This window comes from Spermophilus citellus (genome assembly GCF_964194105.1).
Source record: "Spermophilus citellus genome assembly, chromosome: X".
Lineage (NCBI taxonomy): Eukaryota > Metazoa > Chordata > Mammalia > Rodentia > Sciuridae > Spermophilus > Spermophilus citellus.
The window spans coordinates 53,994,586-54,009,727 of record NC_138190.1 but is presented as its reverse complement, the minus strand read 5'-3'; positions in this window follow the sequence as shown (position 1 = coordinate 54,009,727).

Genomic DNA, 15,142 nt, shown 5'->3' with positions numbered 1-15,142 from the left:
GTTTGGGTGAAAAAATATTTACTGAGATTTCTGGAGATTCGTAATTTTTGGAAGGTTGGCAACCCCTTTCCATGAAAGTGTTTCTCGCCAGTCACTGCTTAGGGCTACATCAAGAGGAAACAAAACATAGAGATAGAACGTGAAACTACTTTACTGTCTCAAGTTTCAAGAAGCTAGCACAAACCGTGTTGGATTTAGAGTTCCAAATACATCTATCAATATAGGAGAAAACAGAGTGAAACCTAAAAATTCAAACTGTTACTGGAAATGAACGCTTCAACATAGAAGAACGAAATTTGGGGAACCAAGTCGCCTTCGTGTACTGATCATTACCTGAAAGTATCATGCAGTTTGGGTGAAAAAATATTTGCTGAGATTTCTGGAGATTCGTAATTTTTGGAATCTTGGCAACCCCATTCCATGAAAGTGTTTCTCGCCAGTCACTGCTTAGGGCTACATCAAGAGGAAACAAAACATAGAGATAGAACGTGAAACTACTTTACTGTGTCAAGCTTCAAGAAGCTAGCACAAACCGTTTTGGATTTAGAGTTCCAAATACATCTAGCAATATAGGAGAAAACAGAGTGAAACCTAAAAATTCAAACTGTTACTGGAAATGAACGCTTCAACGTAGAAGAACGAAATTTGGGGAACCAAGTCGCCTTCGTGTACTGATCATTACCTGAAAGTATCATCCAGTTTGGGTGAAAAAATATTTGCTGATGTTTCTGGAGATTCGTAATTTTTGGAAGCTTGGCAACCCCTTTCCATGAAAGTGTTTCTCGCCAGTCACTGCTTAGGGCTACATCAAGAGGAAACAAAACATAGAGATAGAAGGTGAAACTACTTTACTGTGTCAAGTTTCAAGAAGCTAGCACAAACCGTGTTGGATTTAGAGTTCCAAATACATCTATCAATATAGGAGAAAACAGAGTGAAACCTAAAAATTCAAACTGTTACTGGAAATGAACGCTTCAACATAGAAGAACGAAATTTGGGGAACCAAGTCGCCTTCGTGTACTGATCATTACCTGAAAGTATCATCCAGTTTGGGTGAAAAAATATTGGCTGAGATTTCTGGAGATTCGTAATTTTAGGAAGCTTGGCAACCCCTTTCCATGAAAGTGTTTCTCGCCAGTCACTGCTTAGGGCTACATCAAGAGGAAACAAAACATAGAGATAGAACGTGAAACTACTTTACTGTGTCAAGTTTCAAGAAGCTAGCACAAACTGTGTTCGATTTAGAGTTCCAAATACATCTATCAATATAGGAGAAAACAGAGTGAAACCTAAAAATTCAAACTGTTACTGGAAATGAAATCTTCAACATAGAAGAACGAAATTTGGGAACCAAGTCGCCTTCGTGTTCTGATCATTACCTGAAAGTATCATCCAGTTTGACTGAAAAAATATTTGCTGAGATTTCTGGAGATTCGTAATTTTTGGAAGCTTGGCAACCCCTTTCCATGAAAGTGTTTCTCGCCAGTCACTGCTTAGGGCTACATCAAGAGGAAACAAAACATAGATTTAGAATGTGAAACTACATTACTGTGTCAAGTTTCAAGAAGCTAGCACAAACCGTGTTGGATTTAGAGTTCCAAATACATGTATCAATATAGGAGAAAACAGAGTGAAACCTAAAAATTCAAACAGTTACTGGAAATGAATGCTTCAACATAGAAGAACGAAATTTGGGGAACCAAGTCGCCTTCGTGTACTGATCATTACCTGAAAGTATCATCCAGTTTGGGTGAAAAAATATTTGCTGAGATTTTTGGAGTTTCGTAATTTTTGGAAGCTGGGAAACCCCTTTCCATGAAAGTGTTTCTCGCCAGTCACTGCTTAGGGCTACATCAAGAGGAAACAAAACATAGAGATAGAACGTGAAACTACTTTACTGTGTCAAGTTTCAAGAAGCTAGCACAAACACTGTTGGATTTAGAGTTCCAAATACATCTATCAATATAGGAGAAAACAGAGTGAAACCTAAAAATTCAAACTGTTACTGGAAATGAACGCTTCAACATAGAAGAACGAAATTTGGGGAACCAAGTCGCCTTTGTGTACTGATCATTACCTGAAAGTATCATACAGTTTGGGTGAAAAAAATATTTGCTGAGATTTCTGGAGATTCGTAATTTTTGGAAGCTTGGAAACCCCTTTCCATGAAAGTGTTTCTCGCCAGTCACTGCTTAGGGCTACATCAAGAGGAAACAAAACATAGAGATAGAACATGAAACTACTTTACTGTGTCAAGTTTCAAGAAGCTAGCACAAACCGTGTTGGATTTAGAGTTCCAAATACATCTATCAATATAGGAGAAAACAGAGTGAAACCTAAAAATTCAAATTGTTACTGGAAATGAACGCTTCAACGTAGAAGAACGAAATTTGGGGAACCAAGTCGCCTTCGTGTACTGATCATTACCTGAAAGTATCATCCAGTTTGGGTGAAAAAATATTGGCTGATGTTTCTGGAGATTCGTAATTTTTGGAAGCTTGGCAACCCCTTTCCATGAAAGTGTTTCTCGCCAGTCACTGCTTAGGGCTACATCAAGAGGAAACAAAACATAGAGATAGAACGTGAAACTACTTTACTGTGTCAAGTTTCAAGAAGCTAGCACAAACCGTGTTGGATTTAGAGTTCCAAATACATCTATCAATATAGGAGAAAACAGAGTGAAACCTAAAAATTCAAACTGTTACTGGAAATGAACGCTTCAACATAGAAGAACGAAATTTGGGGAACCAAGTCGCCTTCGTGTAGTGATCATTACCTGAAAGTATCATCCAGTTTGGGTGAAAAAATATTGGCTGAGATTTCTGGAGATTCGTAATTTTTGGAAGCTTGGCAACCCCTTTCCATGAAAGTGTTTCTCGCCAGTCACTGCTTAGGGCTACATCAAGAGGAAACAAAACATAGAGATAGAACGTGAAACTACTTTACTGTGTCAAGTTTCAAGAAGCTAGCACAAACTGTGTTGGATTTAGAGTTCCAAATACATCTATCAATATAGGAGAAAACAGAGTGAAACCTAAAAATTCAAACTGTTACTGGAAATGAAATCTTCAACATAGAAGAACGAAATTTGGGAACCAAGTCGCCTTCGTGTTCTGATCATTACCTGAAAGTATCATCCAGTTTGAGTGAAAAAATATTTGCTGAGATTTCTGGAGATTCGTAATTTTTGGAAGCTTGGCAACCCCTTTCCATGAAAGTGTTTCTCGCCAGTCACTGCTTAGGGCTACATCAAGAGGAAACAAAACATAGAGATAGAATGTGAAACTACATTACTGTGTCAAGTTTCAAGAAGCTAGCACAAACCGTGTTGGATTTAGAGTTCCAAATACATGTATCAATATAGGAGAAAACAGAGTGAAACCTAAAAATTCAAACAGTTACTGGAAATGAATGCTTCAACATAGAAGAACGAAATTTGGGGAACCAAGTCGCATTCGTGTACTGATCATTACCTGAAAGTATCATCCAGTTTGGGTGAAAAAATATTTGCTGAGATTTTTGGAGATTCGTAATTTTTGGAAGCTGGGAAACCCCTTTCCATGAAAGTGTTTCTCGCCAGTCACTGCTTAGGGCTACATCAAGAGGAAACAAAACATAGAGATAGAACGTGAAACTACTTTACTGTGTCAAGTTTCAAGAAGCTAGCACAAACCGTGTTAGATTTAGAGTTCCAAATACATCTATCAATATAGGAGAAAACAGAGTGAAACCTAAAAATTCAAACTGTTACTGGAAATGAACGCTTCAACATAGAAGAACGAAATTTGGGGAACCAAGTCGCCTTTGTGTACTGATCATTACCTGAAAGTATCATACAGTTTGGGTGAAAAAAATATTTGCTGAGATTTCTGGAGATTCGTAATTTTTGGAAGCTTGGAAACCCCTTTCCATGAAAGTGTTTCTCGCCAGTCACTGCTTAGGGCTACATCAAGAGGAAACAAAACATAGAGATAGAACATGAAACTACTTTACTGTGTCAAGTTTCAAGAAGCTAGCACAAACCGTGTTGGATTTAGAGTTCCAAATACATCTATCAATATAGGAGAAAACAGAGTGAAACCTAAAAATTCAAACTGTTACTGGAAATGAACGCTTCAACATAGAAGAACGAAATTTGGGAAACCAAGTCGCCTTCGTGTACTGATCATTACCTGAAAGTATCATCCAGTTTGGGTGAAAAAATATTTGCTGAGATTTCTGGAGATTTGTAATTTTTGGAAGCTTGGCAACCCCTTTCAATGAAAATGTTTCTCGCCAGTCAGTGCTTAGGTCTACATCAAGAGGAAACAAAACATAGAGATAGAACATGAAACTACTTTACTGTGTCAAGTTTCAAGAAGCTAGCACAAACCGTGTTGGATTTTCAGTTTCAAATGCATCTATCAATATAGGAGAAAACAGAGTGAAACCTAAAAATTCAAACTGTTACTGGAAATGAAATCTTCAACATAGAAGAACGAAATTTGGGGAACCAAGTCGCCTTCGTGTACTGATCATTACCTGAAAGTTTCATCCAGTTTGAGTGAAAAAATATTTGCTGAGATTTCTGGAGATTCGTAATGTTTGGAAGCTTGGCAACCCGTTTCCATGAAAATGTTTCTCGCCAGTCACTGCTTAGGGCTACATCAAGAGGAAACAAAACATAGAGATAGAACGTGAAACTACTTTACTGTGTCAAGTTTCAAGAAGCTAGCACAAACCGTGTTGGATTTAGAGTTCCAAATACATCTATCAATATAGGAGAAAACAGAGTGATACCTAAAAATTCAAAGTGTTACTGGAAATGAACGCTTCAACATAGAAGAACGAAATTTGGGGAACCAAGTCTCCTTAGTGTACTGATCATTACCTGAAAGTATCATGCAGTTTGGGTGAAAAAATATTGGCTGAGATTTCTGGAGATTCGTAATTTTTGTAAGCTTGGCAACCCCTTTCCATGAAAGTGTTTCTCGCCAGTCACTGCTTAGGGCTACATCAAGAGGAAACAAAATATACAGATAGAACGTGAGACTACTTTACTGTGTCAAGTTTCAAGAAGCTAGCACAAACCGTGTTAGATTTAGAGTTCCAAATACAGGTATCAATATAGGACAAAACAGAGTGAAACCTAAAAATTCAAACTGTTACTGGAAATGAATGATTCAACATAGAAGAACGAAATTTGGGGAACCAAGTCGCCTTCATGTACTGATCATTACCTGAAAGTATCATCCAGTTTGGGTGAAAAAATATTTGCTGATGTTTCTGGAGATTCGTAATTTTTGGAAGCTTGGCAACCCCTTTCCATGAAAGTGTTTCTCGCCAGTCACTGCTTAGGGCTACATCAAGAGGAAACAAAACATAGAGATAGAACGTGAAACTACTTTACTGTGTCAAGTTTCAAGAAGCTAGCACAAACCGTGTTGGATTTAGAGATCCAAATACATCTATCAATATAGGAGAAAACAGAGTGAAACCTAAAAATTCAAACTGTTACTGGAAATGAACGCTTCAACATAGAAGAACGAAATTTGGGAACCAAGTCGCCTTCGTGTTCTGATCATTACCTGAAAGTATCATCCAGTTTGAGTGAAAAAATATTTGCTGAGATTTCTGGAGATTCGTAATTTTTGGAAGCTTGGCAACCACTTTCCATGAAAGTGTTTCTCGCCAGTCACTGCTTAGGGCTACATCAAGAGGAAACAAAACATAGAGATAGAATGTGAAACTACATTACTGTGTCAAGTTTCAAGAAGCTAGCACAAACCGTGTTGGATTTAGAGTTCCAAATACATGTATCAATATAGGAGAAAACAGAGTGAAACCTAAAAATTCAAACAGTTACTGGAAATGAACGCTTCAACATAGAAGAACGAAATTTGGGGAACCAAGTCGCCTTCGTGTACTGATCATTACCTGAAAGTATCATCCAGTTTGGGTGAAAAAATATTTGCTGAGATTTCTGGAGATTCGTAATTTCTGGAAGCTTGGCAACCCCTTTCCATGAAAATGTTTCTCGCCAGTCAGTGCTTAGGTCTACATCAAGAGGAAACAAAACATAGAGATAGAACATGAAACTACTTTACTGTGTCAAGTTTCAAGAAGCTAGCACAAACCGTGTAGGATTTAGAGTTCCAAATGCATCTATCAATATAGGAGAAAACAGAGTGAAACCTAAAAATTCAAACTGTTACTGGAAATGAACGCTTCAACATAGAAGAACGAAATTTGGGGAACCAAGTCGCCTTCGTGTACTGATCATTACCTGAAAGTCTCATCCAGTTTGGGTGAAAAAATATTTGCTGAGATTTCTGGAGTTTCGGCATTTTTGGAAGCTTGGCAACCCCTTTCCATGAAAGTGTTCCTCGCCAGTCACTGCTTAGGGCTACATCAAGAGGAAACAAAACATAGAGATAGAACGTGAAACTACTTTACTGTGTCAAGTTTCAAGAAGCTAGCACAAACCGTGTTGGATTTAGAGTTCCAAATACATCTATCAATATAGGAGAAAACAGAGTGAAACCTAAAAATTCAAACTGTTACTGGAAATGAACGCTTCAACATAGAAGAACGAAATTTGGGGAACCAAGTCGCCTTCATGTACTGATCAGTACCTGAAAGTATCATCCAGTTTGGGTGAAAAAATATTTGCTGAGATTTCTGGAGATTCGTAATTTTTGGAAAGTTGGCAACCCCTTTCCATGAAAGTGTTTCTCGCGAGGCACTGCTTAGGGCTACATCAAGAGGAAACAAAACATAGAGATAGAACGTGAAACTACTTTACTGTGTCAAGTTTCAAGAAGCTAGCACAAACCGTGTTGGATTTAGAGTTCCAAATACATCTATCAATATAGGAGAAAACAGAGTGAAACCTAAAAATTCAAACTGTTACTGGAAATGAACGCTTCAATATAGAAGAACGAAATTTGGGGAACCAAGTCGCCTTCGTGTACTGATCATTACCTGAAAGTATCATCCAGTTTGGGTGAAAAAATATTTGCTGAGATTTCTGGAGATTCGTAATTTCTGGAAGCTTGGCAACCCCTTTCCATGAAAATGTTTCTCGCCAGTCAGTGCTTAGGTCTACATCAAGAGGAAACAAAACATAGAGATAGAACATGAAACTACTTTACTGTGTCAAGTTTCAAAAAGCTAGCACAAACCGTGTAGGATTTAGAGTTCCAAAAGCATCTATCAATATAGGAGAAAACAGAGTGAAACCTAAAAATTCAAACTGTTACTGGAAATGAACGCTTCAACATAGAAGAACGAAATTTGGGGAACCAAGTCGCCTTCGTGTACTGATCATTACCTGAAAGTCTCATCCAGTTTGGGTGAAAAAATATTTGCTGAGATTTCTGGAGTTTCGGCATTTTTGGAAGCTTGGCAACCCCTTTCCATGAAAGTGTTCCTCGCCAGTCACTGCTTAGGGCTACATCAAGAGGAAACAAAACATAGAGATAGAACGTGAAACTACTTTACTGTGTCAATTTTCAAGAAGTTAGCACAAACCGTGTTGGATTTAGTGTTCCAAATACATGTATCAATATAGGAGGAAACAGAGTGAAACATAAAAATTCAAACTGTTACTGGAAATTAACGCTTCAACATAGAAGAATGAAATTTGGGGAAACAAGTCGCCTTCGTGAACTGACCAGTACCTGAAAGTATCATCCAGTTTGGGTGAAAAAATATTTGCTGAGATTTCTGGAGATTCGTAATTTTTGGAAGGTTGGCAACCCCTTTCCATGAAAGTGATTCTCGCCAGTCACTGCTTAGGGCTACATCAAGAGGAAACAAAACATAGAGATAGAACGTGAAACTACTTTACTGTGTCAAGTTTCAAGAAGCTAGCACAAACCGTGTTGGATTTAGAGTTCCAAATACATCTATCAATATAGGAGAAAACAGAGTGAAACCTAAAAATTCAAACTGTTACTGGAAATGAACGCTTCAACATAGAAGAACGAAATTTGGGGAACCAAGTCGCCTTCGTGTACTGATCATTACCTGAAAGTATCATGCAGTTTGGGTGAAAAAATATTTGCTGAGATTTCTGGAGATTCGTAATTTTTGGAATCTTGGCAACCCCATTCCATGAAAGTGTTTCTCGCCAGTCACTGCTTAGGGCTACATCAAGAGGAAACAAAACGTAGAGATAGAACGTGAAACTACTTTACTGTGTCAAGCTTCAAGAAGCTAGCACAAACCGTTTTGGATTTAGAGTTCCAAATACATCTAGCAATATAGGAGAAAACAGAGTGAAACCTAAAAATTCAAACTGTTACTGGAAATGAACGCTTCAACATAGAAGAACGAAATTTGGGGAACCAAGTCGCCTTCGTGTACTGATCATTACCTGAAAGTATCATCCAGTTTGTGTGAAAAAATATTTGCTGATGTTTCTGGAGATTCGTAATTTTTGGAAGCTTGGCAACCCCTTTCCATGAAAGTGTTTCTCGCCAGTCACTGCTTAGGGCTACATCAAGAGGAAACAAAACATAGAGATAGAATGTGAAACTACTTTACTGTGTCAAGTTTCAAGAAGCTAGCACAAACCGTGTTGGATTTAGAGTTCCAAATACATGGATCAATATAGGAGAAAACAGAGTGAAACCTAAAAATTCAAACTGTTACTGGAAATGAACGCTTCAACATAGAAGAACGAAATTTGGGGAACCAAGTCGCCTTCGTGTACTGATCATTACCTGAAAGTATCATCCAGTTTGGGTGAAAAAATATTGGCTGAGATTTCTGGAGATTCGTAATTTTTGGAAGCTTGGCAACCCCTTTCCATGAAAGTGTTTCTCGCCAGTCACTGCTTAGGGCTACATCAAGAGGAAACAAAACATAGAGATAGAACGTGAAACTACTTTACTGTGTCAAGTTTCAAGAAGCTAGCACAAACCGTGTTGGATTTAGAGTTCCAAATACATGTATCAATATAGGAGAAAACAGAGTGAAACCTAAAAATTCAAACAGTTACTGGAAATGAATGCTTCAACATAGAAGAACGAAATTTGGGGAACCAAGTCGCCTTCGTGTACTGATCATTACCTGAAAGTATCATCCAGTTTGGGTGAAAAAATATTTGCTGAGATTTCTGGAGATTCGTAATTTTTGGAAGCTTGGAAACCCCTTTCCATGAAAGTGTTTCTCGCCAGTCACTGCTTAGGGCTACATCAAGAGGAAACAAAACATAGAGATAGAACGTGAAACTACTTTACTGTGTCAAGTTTCAAGAAGCTAGCACAAACCCTGTTGGATTTAGAGTTCCAAATACATCTATCAATATAGGAGAAAACAGAGTGAAACCTAAAAATTCAAACTGTTACTGGAAATGAACGCTTCAACATAGAAGAACGAAATTTGGGGAACCAAGTCGCCTTAGTGTACTGATCATTACCTGAAAGTATCATACAGTTTGGGTGAAAAAAATATTTGCTGAGATTTCTGGAGATTCGTAATATTTGGAAGCTTGGAAACCCCTTTCCATGAAAGTGTTTCTCGCCAGTCACTGCTTAGGGCTACATCAAGAGGAAACAAAACATAGAGATAGAACATGAAACTACTTTACTGTGTCAAGTTTCAAGAAGCTAGCACAAACCATGTTGGATTTAGAGTTCCAAATACATCTATCAATATAGGAGAAAACAGAGTGAAACCTAAAAATTCAAACTGTTACTGGAAATGAAGGCTTCAACATAGAAGAACGAAATTTGGGAAACCAAGTCGCCTTCGTGTACTGATCATTACCTGAAAGTATAATCCAGTTTGGGTGAAAAAATATTTGCTGAGATTTCTGGAGTTTCGGCATTTTTGGAAGCTTGGCAACCCCTTTCCATGAAAGTGTTCCTCGCCAGTCACTGCTTAGGGCTACATCAAGAGGAAACAAAACATAGAGATAGAACGTGAAACTACTTTACTGTGTCAATTTTCAAGAAGTTAGCACAAACCGTGTTGGATTTAGTGTTCCAAATACATGTATCAATATAGGAAGAAACAGAGTGAAACCTAAAAATTCAAACTGTTAATGGAAATGAACGCTTCAACATAGAAGAATGAAATTTGGGGAAACAAGTCGCCTTCGTGTACTGACCAGTACCTGAAAGTATCATCCAGTTTGGGTGAAAAAATATTTGCTGAGATTTCTGGAGATTCGTAATTTTTGGAAGGTTGGCAACCCCTTTCCATGAAAGTGTTTCTCGCCAGTCACTGATTAGGGCTACATCAAGAGGAAACAAAACATAGAGATAGAACGTGAAACTTCTTTACTGTGTCAAGTTTCAAGAAGCTAGCACAAACCCTGTTGGATTTAGAGTTCCAAATACATCTATCAATATTGGAGAAAACAGAGTGAAACCTAAAAATTCAAACTGTTACTGGAAATGAACGCTTCAACATAGAAGAACGAAATTTGGGGAACCAAGTCGCCTTAGTGTACTGATCATTACCTGAAAGTATCATACAGTTTGGGTGAAAAAAATATTTGCTGAGATTTCTGGAGATTCGTAATTTTTGGAAGCTTGGGAACCCCTTTCCATGAAAGTGTTTCTCGAAAGTCACTCCTTAGGGCTACATCAAGAGGAAACAAAACATAGAGATAGAACGTGAAACTACTTTACTGTGTCAAGTTTCAAGAAGTTAGCACAAACCGTGTTGGATTTAGAGTTCCAAATACATCTATCAATATAGGAGAAAACAGAGTGAAACCTAAAAATTCAAACTGTTACTGGAAATGAACGCTTCAACATAGAAGAACGAAATTTTGGGAACCAAGTCGCCTTCATGTACTGATCAGTACCTGAAAGTATCATCCAGTTTGGGTGAAAAAATATTTGCTGAGATTTCTGGAGATTCGTAATTTTTGGAAGGTTGGCAACCCCTTTCCATGAAAGTGTTTCTCGCCAGGCACTGCTTAGGGCTACATCAAGAGGAAACAAAACATAGAGATAGAACGTGAAACTACTTTACTGTGTCAAGTTTCAAGAAGCTAGCACAAACCGTGTTGGATTTAGAGTTCCAAATACATCTATCAATATAGGAGAAAACAGAGTGAAACCTAAAAATTCAAACTGTTACTGGAAATGAACGCTTCAACATAGAAGAACGAAATTTGGGGAACCAAGTCGGCTTCGTGTACTGATCATTACCTGAAAGTATCATCCAGTTTGGGTGAAAAAATATTTGCTGAGATTTCTGGAGATTTGTAATTTTTGGAAGCTTGGCAACCACTTTCCATGAAAATGTTTCTCGCCAGTCAGTGCTTAGGTCTACATCAAGAGGAAACAAAACATAGAGATAGAACCTGAAACTACTTTACTGTGTCAAGTTTCAAGAAGCTAGCACAAACCGTGTTGGATTTAGAGTTCCAAATGCATCTATCAATATAGGAGAAAACAGAGTGAAACCTAAAAATTCAAACTGTTACTGGAAATGAAATCTTCAACATAGAAGAACGAAATTTGGGGAACCAAGTCGCCTTCGTGTACTGATCATTACCTGAAAGTATCATCCAGTTTGAGTGAAAAAATATTTGCTGAGATTTCTGGAGATTCGTAATGTTTGGAAGCTTGGCAACCCCTTTCCATGAAAATGTTTCTCGCCAGTCACTGCTTAGGGCTACATCAAGAGGAAACAAAACATAGAGATAGAACGTGAAACTACTTTACTGTGTCAAGTTTCAAGAAGCTAGCACAAACCGTGTTGGATTTAGAGTTCCAAATACATGTATCTATATAGGAGAAAACAGAGTGATACCTAAAAATTCAAAGTGTTACTGGAAATGAACGCTTCAACATAGAAGAACGAAATTTGGGGAACCAAGTCGCCTTCGTGTACTGATCATTACCTGAAAGTATCATCCAGTTTGGGTGAAAAAATATTTGCTGAGATTTCTGGAGATTCGTAATTTTTGGAAGCTTGGAAACCCCTTTCCATGAAAGTGTTTCTCGCCAGTCACTGCTTAGGGCTACATCAAGAGGAAACAAAACATAGAGATAGAACGTGAATCTACTTTACTGTGTCAAGTTTCAAGAAGCTAGCACAAACCCTGTTGGATTTAGAGTTCCAAATACATCTATCAATATAGGAGAAAACAGAGTGAAACCTAAAAATTCAAAGTGTTACTGGAAATGAACGCTTCAACATAGAAGAACGAAATTTGGGGAACCAAGTCGCCTTAGTGTACTGATCATTACCTGAAAGTATCATACAGTTTGGGTGAAAAAAATATTTGCTGAGATTTCTGGAGATTCGTAATTTTTGGAAGCTTGGAAACCCCTTTCCATGAAAGTGTTTCTCGCCAGTCACTGCTTAGGGCTACATCAAGAGGAAACAAAACATAGAGATAGAACATGAAACTACTTTACTGTGTCAAATTTCAAGAAGCTAGCACAAACCATATTGGATTTAGAGTTCCAAATACATCTATCAATATAGGAGAAAACAGAGTGAAACCTAAAAATTCAAACTGTTACTGGAAATGAACGCTTCAACATAGAAGAACGAAATTTGGGAAACCAAGTCGCCTTCGTGTACTGATCATTACCTGAAAGTATAATCCAGTTTGGGTGAAAAAATATTTGCTGAGATTTCTGGAGTTTCGGCATTTTTGGAAGCTTGGCAACCCCTTTCCATGAAAGTGTTCCTCGCCAGTCACTGCTTAGGGCTACATCAAGAGGAAACAAAACATAGAGATAGAACGTGAAACTACTTTACTGTGTCAATTTTCAAGAAGTTAGCACAAACCGTGTTGGATTTAGTGTTCCAAATACATGTATCAATATAGGAGGAAACAGAGTGAAACCTAAAAATTCAAACTGTTAATGGAAATGAACGCTTCAACATAGAAGAATGAAATTTGGGGAAACAAGTCGCCTTCGTGTACTGACCAGTACCTGAAAGTATCATCCAGTTTGGGTGAAAAAATATTTGCTGAGATTTCTGGAGATTCGTAATTTTTGGAAGGTTGGCAACCCCTTTCCATGAAAGTGTTCTCGCCAGTCACTGCTTAGGGCTACATCAAGAGGAAACAAAACATAGAGATAGAACGTGAAACTTCTTTACTGTGTCAAGTTTCAAGAAGCTAGCACAAACCGTGTTGGATTTAGAGTTCCAAATACATCTATCAATATTGGAGAAAACAGAGTGAAACCTAAAAATTCAAACTGTTACTGGAAATGAACGCTTCAACATAGAAGAACGAAATTTGGGGAACCAAGTCGCCTTAGTGTACTGATCATTACCTGAAAGTATCATACAGTTTGGGTGAAAAAAATATTTGCTGAGATTTCTGGAGATTCGTAATTTTTGGAAGCTTGGGAACCCCTTTCCATGAAAGTGTTTCTCGAAAGTCACTGCTTAGGGCTACATCAAGAGGAAACAAAACATAGAGATAGAACGTGAAACTACTTTACTGTGTCAAGTTTCAAGAAGCTAGCACAAACCGTGTTGGATTTAGAGTTCCAAATACATCTATCAATATAGGAGAAAACAGAGTGAAACCTAAAAATTCAAACTGTTACTGGAAATGAACGCTTCAACATAGAAGAACGAAATTTGGGGAACCAAGTCGCCTTCGTGTACTGATCAGTACCTGAAAGTATCATCCAGTTTGGGTGGAAAAATATTTGCTGAGATTTCTGGAGATTCGTAATTTTTGGAAGGTTGGCAACCCCTTTCCATGAAAGTGTTTCTCGCCAGGCACTGCTTAGGGCTACATCAAGAGGAAACAAAACATAGAGATAGAACGTGAAACTACTTTACTGTGTCAAGTTTCAAGAAGCTAGCACAAACCGTGTTGGATTTAGAGTTCCAAATACATCTATCAATATAGGAGAAAACAGAGTGAAACCTAAAAATTCAAACTGTTACTGGAAATGAACGCTTCAACATAGAAGAACGAAATTTGGGGAACCAAGTGGGCTTCGTGTACTGATCATTACCTGAAAGTATCATCCAGTTTGGGTGAAAAAATATTTGCTGAGATTTCTGGAGATTCGTAATTTTTGGAAGCTTGGCAACCCCTTTCCATGAAAATGTTTCTCGCCAGTCAGTGCTTAGGTCTACATCAAGAGGAAACAAAACATAGAGATAGAACATGAAACTACTTTACTGTGTCAAGTTTCAAGAAGCTAGCACAAACCGTGTTGGATTTAGAGTTCCAAATGCATCTATCAATATAGGAGAAAACAGAGTGAAACCTAAAAATTCAAACTGTTACTGGAAATGAAATCTTCAACATAGAAGAACGAAATTTGGGGAACCAAGTCGCCTTCGTGTACTGATCATTACCTGAAAGTATCATCCAGTTTGAGTGAAAAAATATTTGCTGAGATTTCTGGAGATTCGTAATGTTTGGAAGCTTGGCAACCCCTTTCCATGAAAGTGTTTCTCGCCAGTCACTGCTTAGGGCTACATCAAGAGGAAACAAAATATACAGATAGAACGTGAGACTACTTTACTGTGTCAAGTTTCAAGAAGCTAGCACAAACCGTGTTAGATTTAGAGTTCCAAATACAGGTATCAATATAGGACAAAACAGAGTGAAACCTAAAAATTCAAACTGTTACTGGAAATGAACGCTTCAACATAGAAGAACGAAATTTGGGGAACCAAGTCGCCTTCGTGTACTGATCATTACCTGAAAGTATCATGCAGTTTGGGTGAAAAAATATTTGCTGAGATTTCTGGAGATTCGTAATTTTTGGAATCTTGGCAACCCCATTCCATGAAAGTGTTTCTCGCCAGTCACTGCTTAGGGCTACATCAAGAGGAAACAAAACATAGAGATAGAACGTGAAACTACTTTACTGTGTCAAGTTTCAAGAAGCTAGCACAAACCGTGTTGGATTTAGAGTTCCAAATACATCTAGCAATATAGGAGAAAACAGAGTGAAACCTAAAAATTCAAACTGTTACTGGAAATGAACGCTTCAACATAGAAGAACGAAATTTGGGGAACCAAGTCGCCTTCGTGTACTGATCAGTACCTGAAAGTATCATCCAGTTTGGGTGAAAAAATATTTGCTGAGATTTCTGGAGATTCTAATTTTTGGAAGGTTGGCAACCCCTTTCCATGAAAGTGTTTCTCGCCAGGCACTGCTTAGGGCTACATCAAGAGGAAACAAAACATAGAGAT